The sequence below is a fragment of the Macaca nemestrina genome, chromosome 5, assembly GCF_043159975.1.
Source record: "Macaca nemestrina isolate mMacNem1 chromosome 5, mMacNem.hap1, whole genome shotgun sequence".
Lineage (NCBI taxonomy): Eukaryota > Metazoa > Chordata > Mammalia > Primates > Cercopithecidae > Macaca > Macaca nemestrina.
This window is the reverse complement of record NC_092129.1, coordinates 155635686-155650332: the sequence shown is the minus strand read 5'-3', so window position 1 is coordinate 155650332 and position 14647 is coordinate 155635686. Positions and strand designations below refer to the sequence as shown.

At 41.4% G+C, this 14647-nt stretch overlaps 1 non-coding gene across 1 annotated transcript; it reads right to left on the bottom strand.

Annotated features, from left to right (window-relative positions):
* Positions 1 to 226: 226 nt before the first annotated feature.
* TRNAA-AGC (transfer RNA alanine (anticodon AGC)) lies at positions 227 to 298 on the bottom strand. Its single transcript has one exon. It is a non-coding gene; the product is annotated as a tRNA-Ala (tRNA).
* Between the last annotated feature and the right edge of the window lie 14349 nt (positions 299 to 14647).

Below are 14647 nucleotides of genomic sequence, written 5' to 3'. Positions count from 1 at the left end.
CCTGCCACCACGCCCGGCTAATTTATGTATTTTTAGTAGTGACGGAGTTTCACCATATTGGCCAGGCAAGAATAAGATTTTAAAAATGAAAGAGCTACAAGCGTAACCAAAGCAAGATATAAGTATGGAAGTCGGGGGCAAGATGATTACTTTTCAGATTCTACAGAAGTGGGCTGTGACTGTTTCTGTAAAAGAAAGATGGTTCTGGAGCAGAGATACAAAAGACTGGAGATGCTGGGGATCGAACCCGGGACCTCATGCATGCTAAGCATGCGCTCTACCACTGAGCTACATCCCCACCTTGAAAAATGCTGCTATTTAAACTACTTTTATGAAAGAATATACAAATTGACCTCTAGTTTTTTGTTTTTAACATTTATATTTATTCTTTCATAAATGAACGTTAGAATTTCCATTTCCCCTTTTTGTAGTCCTCTATCACCAAGAAATTCTGATTAACCGGCATCTTGTGGACATTTGGTAAGGATTACAAACAGACTAGAGGAAATTTCAGTTAAGAAACATTCTCCCAGACCTTCCTTTTCTGAATGCTTTTCTCATTTGTAAAACGATTTTCAGGACAAAGGAAAGATCCTTCCAGAAAAGATAGCAAATGTTTTGCCAACGACTGTCTTTACTAAGGGAAACTACTGAACTGCCTCCAATTCCTTACCCCGTCTCTGCATCCTATTCCCAAACTCCAGAAACCGCTACGCACCTTTTCTTAGAAAACAAGGAGGTAGTGAAGGAATTTCTGTTACAAAACTAAATTCTTTCCACTCCGTTAGCAACTAGGACGGTTAAAGGGTAAAGATGTTGGATTGCCTCCCGCGGCCCCCTGATTCGCATTTTTTCCAGAGAATACAAATCAAATCCGGAGAGTAGGAATCCTCAGATCCTACTCTGATTCTTTGAAATGAAGAGCCCAGAATGAAGTTGGAGACATGTTACTTCTAAGATTGAGGCTAAATCTCTGCTTCTGTGGCGCATTATTTTCTGTAGAGGGAATGGTTCTCTGTACAGAAAATGTAGAGAGATGGTTCGGAACCCTGTCTCACCAAGGGAACAGAGAAGGCTTTGTACCTGCGTAGAGAGTTCAGGAAGTCCTCGGTTACAGTCACCTGTGACCGAATCTGGAAGGATGGATAGGGATGTCAAGTAGAAATGAGGGGAGGGCTGTGCGTGGGAGTGTTCAGAACGGTTGGAGTTGGGAGAAGGAGCAAGGTGGGGAGGAGGCTATAAAAGGTAGCTTGGCAAGATGACACCAGCAATTCTCACCCTACCTTGCACTTACAGCCTCCAGAACTAAATGTTTGTCCAGAACTCCAGAACTAAATGCTTGTCCGGAGCCTCCAGAACTAAATGCTTGCACTTGCAGCCTCCAGAAATAAATGCTTGCCGTTTAGCCACCCAGTTTATGGTATTTTGTTATAGCAGCCTGAGCTAACTAAAAGATGGAGTTTATTAAAGAAATGGACATGTGTCAATGAATATTATAAAATTCATTAATCTAATGCAACATATTAGAGGATTAAAAAAGGGAAAAACATGTAATAATCACAACACTTTCCGAAAAGTTTTCTCACTGCTGAGTGGAAAATAGAAGTAATAGTACTAAATATCTTTTCGAGATCTGACATTCACATAAACACGCACTACTCTAGACCCCAGTACACACCTGGAAGGTAAGGAACAAATCTTAAAAAAGACTCAGACAACTATTAACACCTCTGCTTGGAAACAAGATTTTTTTGGAATCATAGTGTGTCTTCTTGTTTCTTCCATCACGATTCACTTTGAACTTTAAAACTGGTAAGTGTGGGAAGTGAAAACCCCTGGCCAAGATAGAGTGACAGGAACTAGAGTTACTATTCCACCTGAATCAATCAAAAATTTCTAAAAAGGCAAAATCTGAAACAATGAACATTAGGCAATGAAGTACGGTGATCTCTGAGAAATGAGAAACAAGATGAGAACAATGAATGCCTCAGCTTACTGCCTTCAGAGGTGTCTCCAGGCCACCACACAGGTGTTATGGTTAATTTTATGTATCAATTAGACTAGGTTAGAATGCAGAGTTGCTCGGTCAAACATCAGTCTAGAAATTTCTGTGAAGGTGTTTGTTAGATGCGATTAAGATTTAAATCGGCCGGGCGCAACGGCTTATGCCTGCAATCCCAGCACTTTGGGAGGCCGAGGCGGGTGGATCATGAGGTCAGTAAATCGAGACCATCCTGGCTAACATAGTGAAATCCCATCTTTACTAAAAATACAAAAAATTAGCCGGGCCTGGTGGCGGGCACCTGTAGTCCCAGCAACTCGGGAGGCTGAGGCAGGAGAACGGCGTGAACCCGGGAGGAGGAGCTTGCAGTGAGCGGTGATCGCGCCACTGCAATTTGCGTAGTGCTTATGGCTCAGGCCTGTAATCCCACAACTTTGGGAGGCAGAAGCAGGGGTATCACCTGAGGATAAGACGCTTAGCCAACATTGTGAAATCTGTCTGTACTAAAAATACAAAAATTAGCTAGGTGTGGTGGCACATGCCTGTAATTCCAGCTATTCAGTAGGCTGAGGTACAAAAATCACTTGAACCCAGGAGGCGGAGGTTGCAGTGAGCTGAGATTGCATCATTATGTCCCAGCCTGGGCAACAGAGTGAGACTTTGTTTCAAGAAAGAAAGTAGACTGAGTATAGCAGATTACCCTCCATTGTGGGGATGGGCCTCACCCAATCAGCTGACTTGAAAGAAAAGGGAAACCGAGGACAGAATTATACCTCCAAGTTGCCTCCAGACTCAAGATACAACATTTGTTAACTATCGGCATGATGTAACAAATCCTAAAAGCAAGACCTTAACAATTTCTTAAAAAGGAATCCATGCACTGCACTGATTTGGGAAATATAAGTTTAAATCATTGTTTCTTTTTAATAGATGGTTGACTACTCTTTGGTAAGAGAGGAAGGATGGCCTCCCTTTAGCACAATCACTTTAAATAATTGTATGGGATAGCCATAATTCCCTATTTGGGAGAGCAAAAAGCAGGACCTTAGAGTGCACTGAGAATACTGATGATGTGAGTTGTTTCAAGAATCAAGAAGGGAATTTCTGGTGGATATATTTTGAGGTGCATTCATTCCATGGTGTAGGCATTCTTGTCTTGTCGTAAAAGCTGCCACCGAGACTTTGGTGCCAGAATTATCTTTGAAAAATATATATCACATCATGTCACATATGTGTCAATAGGTTCATATTGTGCCATCATGTCAGGAAAACAGTCTTAGCTACTGAAAAGAAAGTTCCCCTGAACTGGAAGGGCAAGGGAGAGAGGGATGCCACTAGGAGTAGATTGAAATAATATCTCAACAATAAGGAGTCAATCATATAAAGATAAGGAAATGGAACATTCCATGGAGAAAGAAGAGATAAGGTAACAAGTTCTCTGGTAGAAACTAACTTAGTTGGTTCAAAAATGATAAAAAAGGAAAGTGTGATTGAAGTTTGATAAATGACTCTAGAGGCTAGACTTTGTAGAACTTTGTAAAGGCAAATAAGAGTTGGAATTTTATGCTAAAAGTAGTGAAATGGAGGGTGCTACTTTGATTGTTTACCTAACATTCAGTCCTTCTTCCTTATCTTGTAAAAATTTAATTGTTTTCAGAGGGCGATGTGCCTTATCACAGGGGATGAATCATAGTGTAATTAAGGCATGGTTCTTAACCTTAACAGAACCAATCCTCTCTCTTTACAAGTTTTTTGCAGCACATTCTTTAATATCCTGAAATAAAAGTGATAGTTAATTTAAACTAGACACAGATACAATTTTCCTTTCAAATTCATAAGACTCCTTAACTGGTATACATATGAGAAATAAAAGGATAGTAATTCAAAACAGGTAAGAAGACAACATATATTTCCTTATGGAAATGATTAGGAATGACAATCTTTTTAATACTCTCAGCAAAATAAATAAATGACTATTTTAGAAAACACGATACAGTCAAGTTCTTGTACCTCTCAAAAGAATTAGTTTGAATAAAACAGTAATGAAGGCACAGGTATGTAGTGTTGGATGTTTAAAGCCAAGAGCCATGCTTGCCTTGACAAACTGATTTGTTAATATGGTAACCTTTTTTTTTTTTTGAACAAAATTTTTTGAAAACAATTTTGAAAACAATTTTTTTGAACAAAGCAATTGTTCAGAAATAAAGAACTTTGTATTTATACAGAAAACAAAGGTTCGGAAACTATAAACAGGTTAGTTGTTTGTTTGTTTTCTTACCTACATGAATTTTCAAGAAACCATATAAAAGTCTTGCAGAATGTACAGCAATTTTTCTGTTATGAGGAATTGCTGCATTTATTTGTAAGATACTCTTACCCCTTTAAATTAGATGCCTGTAGCAGCCACTAGTCTCTGTGAAAACCAACCCCTCTAAAAATGTCCAAGTGGAACTGTCCTGAGAAACGCTTATTCAGTCATTGTCATCTATTTCTTTTTTATAGCAATTGATTTAGAAATGAGTATGAGACACTGTTGTGGCTGATGCAATGTAAGTACAGCCTTCCTGAGAGGTTTCTGGGACAAGTATTTATCTTGTTAGAGGACAAATGTGCTAAGGGAGAATGTTCTTTGCTTTTGCCTTTACTTTCTTGCTTCAGAAACACTACTTTGAAGACAAAACACAGTGTTTGGAGCTGCTGTGATCATGAAAGAGACACTCTTGACACTTAAGGATGACAGAATGAAAATGTCGCTGGAATAAGAGGGTCCTGATCCAGATCCCAAGAAAGGGTTCTTGGATCTCACCCAGGAATGACTTCAAGATGAGTCATGGAGCACAGTGAAAGAGGCAAGTTTATTAGAAACTATTCCATTACAGAGTAGGGTGTCAGAAATCAGGAGGAGGAACATACTATCCTTTGTTAGTTTCTTCACTTATAAGAAACTATGAGGGGCAGGGCGTGGTGGCTCACGCCTGTAATCCTAACACTTTGGGAGGCTGAGGCGGGCAGATCACCTGAGGTCAGGAGTTCGAGACCAGCCTGACCAATATGGCAAAACCCCGTCTCTACTAAAAATACAAAAATTAGCCAGGCTTGGTGGTGTGCACCTGTATCCCAGCTACTCAGGAGGCTGAGACAGGAGAATTGCTTGAACCTAGGAGGCGGAGGTTGCAGTGAACCGAGATCGTACCACTGCACTCCAGCCTGGGCGACAAAGTGAGACTCCTTCTCAAAAAAAAAAAAAAAAAAAAAAGAAAAGAAAAGAAAGAAAAAAGAAAACACAAAAAACTATGAGGAGTTATAATTAAACTTGTAATACGTAGATGTGCTCACCAAAGTTAGGGGCTACTGTTTCTATCAATGACCATTAATCCTTCAACTCATTAAGCCTGCTCATTAACATTATCTTTCAGTAAAGTGGGCTGCACTTTTAGGACATCTCGACATTCTGCAGGCTTGGTGGGAGGTGTTCTGTATGACCATAAATATTCTGCAATTACAATTGGTGGTCAGATTAGAATGTGACTATTTTCAGATCATGAGTATTAACCTTATAGATAACTTGTAAGTGTCTCGCTATTTCATTCTGGTCATGTTTTATTAAACCAGAGGCCTAGTAAGCAGGGGTTCCTCTAACAGAAAGATTCGAGAAGTCTAGGTCCTTGATGATGTTGTTAAGGTGCTTTGTCAACCCTTCCTTCTGACCTCTTGCTATGTGGTACTAATAAACCGTTCTCATTTAAATGACTGATGGTCAGGTTTTCTGTTAATAGAAGCAAACATATGCTAATTGAAACAGAATTTGAGGTAGGAAATGATATGTAATATATGTATATTTAAATTTATTATTATTATTATTAATTGTGAGACAGTCTCTCTCTCTGTTGCCCAGGCTGAAGTTCAGATCTCAGCTCACTGCAACCTCTGCCTCCCAGGTTCAAGCGATTCTCCTGCCTCAGTCTCCCAAGTAGCTGGGATTACAGGCCCATGCCACCATGCCTGGCTAATTTTTTTCTTTCTTTTTTTTTTTTTTTGAGACTGAGTTTTGTTCTTCTTGCCCAGGCTGAAGTGCAATGGCGGAATCTCGGCTCACTGCAACCTCCACCTCCTGGGTTCAAGCAATTCTCCTGCATCAGCCTCCTGAGTAGCTGGGATTACAGGCGCCCACGACCACGCCTGGGAAATTTTTTGAGCCAGAATGTAAGCTCATTGAGTGGAGGGAATTTGTCTTTGTTCACTATTGTATCTACAGTTTCTAGACGAGTACCAGCAACTACATAGTGCTTAGTCAACATTTATTGAGTGAATATTTTTGGCTTAGGTAGTTTAAAGTGGAAGAGAGGTGTGGGTGGATTCCAGATACACTTTTGACATAAAATAGATGTGATGTTCTGTTGGACAGCAGAGAAAAGATAACACTCAGCTGTGAAGTGGCCTCAGTCTAGAGAATACCCGCACTCCCTGTGGCTAATGCAGACAGCTCAAAATTTAACAGGGTCCAGAGGCCATGGTCCAGGTGAGGGAACAGTCATTACACTCTGGGTTCTCAGAAAACACGACCCGTGACAAACATTCTGCTTTGCAACCCTGGACCAGAGTAGTTCTCGTAACCAGGGCCAAGATAAACTAGCAAGAAATCCGCAGTCAACCACCTAGAAACATCCAATCAACAAGACTTGTAGTTTTGGGCTTAAAAGTCACCGAATCAGGGCTCAGCTGCCTTGTCCAATCAGAGCTCAGCTGTATCAACCAATTGGAACTAAGCAAGTTTGAATCCCTCATTTGCTTGAGTGAACCTGATTGAGAAGAAACACTGGGAAGACTGAATTTTCCCAGTCTCTACATTGTTTCTCAGAAAATAAAAGCTGTCCCTTTGGCCTCCACAGATCTCATGCCTGCTTGACATCTCCACATGAATATCTAATCAGCATCTCTAACTCAATATGTTCAAAACTAAAGCCTTGTTTTTTCTTTACCTCCAAACTTCTTCCCTTCACTCTTTCTTATCTTAGTAAATAAGCACTCCTCTAATTAGTTGCTAAACTCTTAACCTGTGTTAACTGAAGGCTATGAGATCTGCAGAGGCCTAAGAGGAGAGCTTCTCATGCACTCATATGGACTAGACGCGTCATTAGTTTTGGGATTTTTTGTTGTTGTTGTTGTTGTTGTTATTGTTGTTTGAGATGGAGTCTTGCTTTGTTGCCCAGACTGGAGTGGAGCCATCTCGGCTTAGTGCAACCTCCGCCTCCCAGATTCAAGCGATTCTCCTGCCTCAGCCTCCCAAGTAGCTGGGATTACAGGCGTGTGCCACCACACCCGGCTAATTTTTTGTATTTTCAGTACAGACGGGGTTTCACCGTGTTAACCAGGATGGTCTCGATCTCCTGACCCCGTGATCCGCCAGCCTCAGCCTCCCAAAGTGCTGGGATTACAGGCGTGAGCTACCGCACCCAGCCCGCATCATTAGTTTTAACCAGGATTGAGGTCCTTACCGGAAAAGGCCATCACAAGGACAGAAGGGAAATTGACTTATGAATATGTACAATAAGTTAGAAGAATTTCTGGAGATGCAAACTAGATTAAATGAGTGGGAAAGTAGTGTATGGTTTTGAGAGATAGTAAAGGGTAGCATTGAGCATCCTTGGTGGTTAATTAGATATGTGTGGGAGGAAGGCAGCAAAGTGCCTGTGGAATAATACAGTGGCAATGTGCTGTAGGCTATATGGACTTAACACTTATGAGGGTGGTAGAGACTAAAGATATATATATTTAAGAAATAGCAGCGTACAGAGGATATGCAGAGCAAGTATAATATATAAGAATGCTTAGAAAGGATGTGTAGAGCATGAAGAAAGTATTCCTACATTTGAACTCTAAACAATACTCACATTTGACAACAACAACAGAAGTTTTACAAATAACTTATGTGAAATCAATGCAATATATTGTATTGGAAAGACAAGGCTCTTTCAAAGCAAGAATCATTTGTGTCAAATGATAAAATGAGTTTAGTAAAGTGAAGGCTAGTAAGTTCATTAGATTTAGAGACATGGGAATCATTGGTCACTCTGATAAGAGTCATTTCACTGCAAGTCTAAGAATCAAATTTATATTCAGAAAATTGAGAAATGAGAGTAAGATGAGGAATGGAGACACAGAGTAAAAATATTCATTTCAAGAAATGTGACTGGAATTGGAAGGAAAGAGAAATTGTGGTGGTTGCAGAAGAACGTGGAGCCAGGGGAGATTTTTAATATGAAGAGACTTGAACTATTTTAAATAGTAATAAAAAGAAACCAGCAGAGGACAGGGTGAAGATAGAGACAGCAGGAATAATTGACAGCACAAATTCCCTGTGAATGCAGGACAAGATGGCCTGAGGACCTTTTAAGAACTAGCTGTGGACACTTTAAGCTCTCACCACTAAAAGTATAGCATAGAGACCAGCAGCATCAGCATCAGTTGAGAGCTAGTTATAAATGTAGAATCTCAGCTGGGTGCGGTGGCTCACACCTGTAATCCCAGCACTTTGGGAGGCTGAGATGGGTGGACCATGAGATCAGGAGTTCAAGACCAGCCTGGCCAAGATGCTGAAACCCTGTCTCTGCTAAAAACACAAAAATTAGCTGGGCATGGTGGCACGCGCCTGTAATCCCAGCTAGAGGCTGAGGCAGGAGAATCGCTTGAACCTGGGGAGCAGAGGTTGCAGTGAGCCGAGATTGTGCCACTGCACTCCAGCCTGGGAGACAGAGCAAGGCTCCATCTCTAAATGAATGAATGAATGAATAAATAAATAAATAAATAAACAAACAAATAAAACATAGAACCTCAGGGGTTACCCCAGACATACGGAATTTTCATCTTAATAAAATTCACAGGTGATGCTGTATAAACATTAAAGCTTGGGTAGCACTGATACAAGGGATATTTATTCTATTTTAGCAGACAGAAATGAAAAAAAAAAGGATGTATACAAATATAGGTACATTTATAAGTTAATGAAGGAAGTTAAGATGGTTTTCATTTGATGGCATTTTTAAGTTTGAAGTAGGAGGCAAAGTCATCAGCTGAAGGTATAGAAAGCAGGATTAAATATCTTGAGGAAGTGAAGCCTTTTTGAAGTAGCTACTATGAATCCTATTAGGGAAATGCAAGTGAGTGGGGTAGCATTGAAGGGAACAAGTAAGTCACCTCTCATCTCTGTACTTAGGTTTCCTGGCCTCTAAAATGAAAGGTTGGAATGAACTTTCCAAAAGTCCTATCTGGACCCAAAGTAACAAAGGCCATAATTATTTCACTAATCTTGCTCTTTCTTTCCTCTCTGAAGATGATACCAAGTTGAATTCCTATGCAGGAGGAGATGGTGAGTACAGAACTGCCCCTTGGACCCACCCCTAGAAGAGTGTGCAGCAGTCACCTGGCCTCTGCTTTTATTTCAAATAGGTGGGGTAGGAGTAACAGCAGCATGAGCATTCCAGGCCTTGTGGTGGGTGGGAAGGCAGGGGAGGTTGTGGGCATAGGCGTCCTGGACTGGAAGGCCTACTCCTTATTTAGGGTGGTACTAATCTTCACCGTGGTGTGATATTCTCTAAGACCACCCAACAGTCTGTGTGGAGTGAATAAGAGCCATATGGAATCATCTACAGTTGGAACTCTGAGGGAGGATGTTCACTATGAAACAAAGGAGTATGAGGACATTGCTGAAATGTAGTTGAAGGGAAAGAACAAGGAATCTAAGCTGGATATGGAAGGAAGAAAAGGTAGGAACATAAGAATCCACAGAGAGAAAAAAAATGTTAAGGAAATTGAAGTTGCATTTCAGTAGATAAACGGAAGTTGAGAAAGTAACTGGATGAGGTTGCCAGAAAAGAGAGTAGATTAGGGATACTATGGTAGGCAGACTAATGCCCTCCCACCCTCCACAAAGATGTCCATGTCCTAATTCCTAAACTTGTGAACATGATACCTTACATGACAAAGGGGACGTTGCAGGTTGATTAATTTAAGGGCCTTGAGATGGAGCATTTATTCTGGATTATTTGGATAGGCACAATGTAATCACAATGGTCCTTATGAGTGAAAGAGGGAGGCATGAGGGTCAGAGTCAGAGATTGGAAGTTTGAAGATGGAGGAAGGAGCCATGATCCAAGCAATCCAGGCAGACTCTAAAGCTAGAAAAGACAAGGGAACTAATTCTTCCCTAGAGACTCTACAGGAAATATAGCCCTGTTGACACCCTTATACTAGCCCAGTGAAACCCATTTCAGACTTCTGAACTCCAGAGATGTAAGATAGTCAATTTGTGTTGTTTTAAGTCATTATATTTGGGGCAGTTACAGGGAAATAATGCAGATAGTAGTAATATTAATAATAATAGCAGCTAACATTTGTTGAGCATGTATATTGTTCTAAGATGTTGTCACAAGTCCTTCTATCAGTTTTAACTTAATTTATTCTTTTTTATGTTTTTGTGTTTTGTTTGTTTGTTTGTTTGTTTTGAGATGAAGTCTCACTCTTGTCCCCCAGGCTGGAGTGCGATGGCGCAATCTAGGCTCACTGCAACCGCTGCCTCCAAGGTTCAAGCGATTCTCCTGCCTCGGCCTCCCTGAGTAGCTGGGATTACAGGTGCCTGCCACCATGCCCAGCTAATTTTTGTGTTTTTAGTAGAGAGAGGGTTTCACCATGTTGGCCAGGCTGGTCTAGAACTTCTGACCTCAGGTGATCCACCAGCCTCGGCCTCCCAAAGTGGTGGGATTACAGGCGTAAGCCACTGCGCCAAGCCCCGCCCTTTTTTTTTTTTTTTTTGGCGATGGAGTTTTGCTCTTGTTGCCCAGATTGGAGTACACTGGTGCGATCTCAGCTCACTGCAACCTCTGCCTCCCAGGTTCAAGCGATTCTCCTGCCTCAGCCTCACAAGTAGCTGGGATTACAGGAATGCAGCACCATGCCTGGCTAATTTTGTATTTTTAGTAGAGACAGGGTTTCTCCATGTTGGTCAGCCTGATCTCAAACTCCCGACCTCAGGTGATCCACCAGCCTCAGCCTCCAAAGTGCTGGGATTACAGGCGTGAGCCACCATACCCAGCCAATTGATTCTTATATATTTAATTTTCATTGAGTTCTTACCATAGTCAGTTATTAATAATTAGAAACTATTAAATGTATTATTTTATTTAAAATTCACAAAGTCCTGTGAGTTGGCATCATTTTCTCCTCATTTTACAGATGATAAAACTGAAGTTTAAATCAATTAAATGGTCTGCCTTATATCTCACAGTAGTAGAAAAGCTGAGATTTAAACATGAGTATTCTCATTCCAGAGTCTGTGTTCTTATAAACTACTCTATACTAGATTATATTATTTTGGCATAATATTGATGGATTTATTCTTTTGGCATAATGTTGATACATGACAATGTCCAGAGCATGGCCATGTGTGCAAGTGACTAAATAGAGTGGAAATAAAGATTACTGGGAAAAGAGAGAAGAAAGGAATGAGAACCTGGGGTGCTGGATGATCTGTCCACATGGACCCTGAAGTCACCAAGGGCGAGTGGAAGAAACCAGGCACCAGGTCTTCGTTAAATTAGGAAGAGTTTTCTTGCTGAGAAATGTGAGATTGTGTTTTTTTGGGTTTTTTTGGGTTTTTTGGATGAAGTTTCGCTTTTGTTGCCCAGGCTAGAGTACAATGGTGCAAGCTCGGCTCACCCCAGCCTCCACCTCCCGGATTCAAGCAATTCTCCCGCCTCAGCCTCTGGAGTAGCTGGGATTACAGGCATGCACCACCATGCCCAGCTAATTTTGTATTTTTAGTAGAGATAGGAGTTCTCTATGTTGGTCAGGCTGGTCTGGAACTCCTGACCTCAGATGATCCACCCACCTTGTCCTCCCAAAGTGCTGGGATTACAAGTGTGAGCCACCGCACCGGCCGAGATTGTGTTTCATAAAGCAAAGCCTCCCAGAAACAGGGTTTTTCTTAAGGGAGAGTGGTTGTTCTAATTTTTTTTTTTTTAGAAATGAAGTCTACCTATACTGCCCAGACTAGACTTGAACTCCTGGCTCCAAGCAACCCTCCTCCTCGGCCTCCCAAAGCATTGGGATTATAGGCATGAACCACACTGCAGGTGGCCAGAATAGGACTTTTTGTTTTTGTTTTTATTTTGAGACAGGGTCTCACTCTGTTGCCTAGGCTGGAATGCAGTGGTGTAATCACAGCTCATTGCAGCCTTCACCTCCCCAGGCTCAGGCCGTCTTCCCACTTGGGCCTTCCAAGTAGCTGGAATTATAGGCACATGCCACCACATCTGGCTAATTTTTGTATGTTTTTTGTAGAGACAGGGTTTCACCATGTTGTTGCCCAGGCAAGTCTGAAATTCCTGGGCTCAAACGATCTGCCTGCCTTGGCCTTTCAAAGTGCTAGGCATGAGCCACTGTGCCCAACCCAGAACAGGGTTTTTAAAATGCAGATAGAAGTCCAGGCGCGGTGGCTCACTCCTGTAATCCCAGCACTTTGGACGGCCAAGGCAGACGGATCACAAGGTCAGGAGTTTGAGAACAGCCTTGCCAATGTGGTGAAACCCCATCTGTACTAAAAATACAAAAAAATTACCCAGGCATGGTGGCGGGCACCTGTAGTCCCAGCTACTTGGGAGGCTGAAGCAGGAGAATCGCTTGAACCTGGAAGGCGGAGGTTGCAGTGAGCTGGATGTTGCACTCTAGCCTGGCAACAGAGTGAGACTCTGTCTCAAAATATAAATAAAGGCCGGGCGCGGTGGCTCAAGCCTGTAATCCTAGCACTTCGGGAGGCCGAGACGGGCGGATTACGAGGTCAGGATATCGAGACCATCCTGGCTAACATGGCGAAACCCCGTCTCTACTAAAAATACAAAAAACTAGCCGGGCGAGGTGGCGGGCGCCTGTAGTCCTAGCTACTCGGGAGGCTGAGGCAGGAGAATGGCGTGAACCCGGGAGGCGGAGCTTGCAGCGAGCTGAGATCCGGCCACTGCACTCCAGCCTGGGCTACAGAGCGAGACTCCGTCTCAAAACAATAAATAAATAAATAAATAAATAAATAAATAAATAAATAAAATAAAATAAAACGAAATGCAATGATTTGGAAACTGGAATGTGGCCTCAGAAGGAACTAACCTATTTCCTGATTCTGAGATTGGAGAATGTGTAGTTTCTAATTTAAATAGCAATGCATTAGGGAGATCTAGGTTTAAGTTAATGCAGGAACATTTGGATGAGTAGTTAAGGATTGTGGTTGTTAACATGGAAATGTGAGATACAAAGAGTGGAGTTGAAATATGCAAAGAGACAAATTGCAAGTCTACATCATTGAAACAGAAGAACAGAGGGTTATGGAGATGAAGGTATAGGTGGAGAATTAGAGGGACATATATCCAGAGTGGTAACTGGGATAGCAGGAATATGAGACAGTAAGTTTAGCGAATCAAATGTTTTCCAAGTAAATTAAATAGTCCCCACAGCCCAAAAGATCCCATTGGAAGTAGAAAACTGAGTGGGAATGAGGTTAATTGAGAAATTAAGAGATTGAGACAGGTAGCTTCATCCTTGATGTAGATCTTGCTGGATATCAATCTCTTGGAAAAAGTCAGCAGTAACTACAGTTCAGGCCCCTGGGAAAGTTCCAGCCTCTGACTACTCTTATTCTGTTTCCTAAAGAATGGTCATAGGACAGGTCTTCACGTTCTGAAATTTATTTCTCAGTGAAAGTCCCCACCAAAATTCATCTGGACTCTTCCAGTAATATCTGAACTAGTCTTTTTTTCATCTTATTTCACCACCATTCCCAATCCATTTTCCACATTATTTATGGAATTAACTTGGTAAAATTCCAGTCTGATTGTAATCCTCCACCTCCCAGATTCAAATGATTCTCCTGCCTCAGCCTCCCAAGTAGCTGGGACTACAGGTGCCCGCCACCATGCCCGGCTAATTTTTTTGTAATGTTTCCTTATTATTGTGATCCTTGCGTTTATAATGTTTTATTAATTCCTGTTACAATGTTTCATTGTAATCTTTCACTATTATTGTGTCCTCTCTTGTTTATAATGTTTCATTATTTCCTCTTATAATGTTTCATTGTAATATTTCACTATTATTGTGATTGTCTCTTGTTTATCATGTTTCATTATTTCCTCTTATAATGTTTCATTGTAATATTTCACTATTATTGTGATCCTCTCTTGTTTATCATGTTTAATTATTTCCTCTTAACAATGGCAGAGAAATACACGTTGGCATTTTTGGTGTATCTTTAAATGTGAACTGAAGCAATAGCGCAAATTTACTATCAATATTCCAAAGCACTCAAAGGAATCAAGGAATGAACATAAGTGCAATGTAGAAATAACATAAACCTAAAAACTCATTTACTTACAGTTGCCCAGAATGCAACCTCAGCGGGGTTCTCAGTGTTGTCAGGAAATCTGTTATGATTTTCTTTTTTGCCCAGGCTGGAGTGCAGTGGTGCGATTTTGGCTCACTTCAACCTTTCCCTACCAGGTTCAAGCGATTCTACTTCCTCAGTCTCCCGAGTAGCTGGGATTACAGGCATGAGCCACGGCGTTCCACCTGTTGTGAGTTTCTAACCAACTCTGCCTTCCATTTCCACAG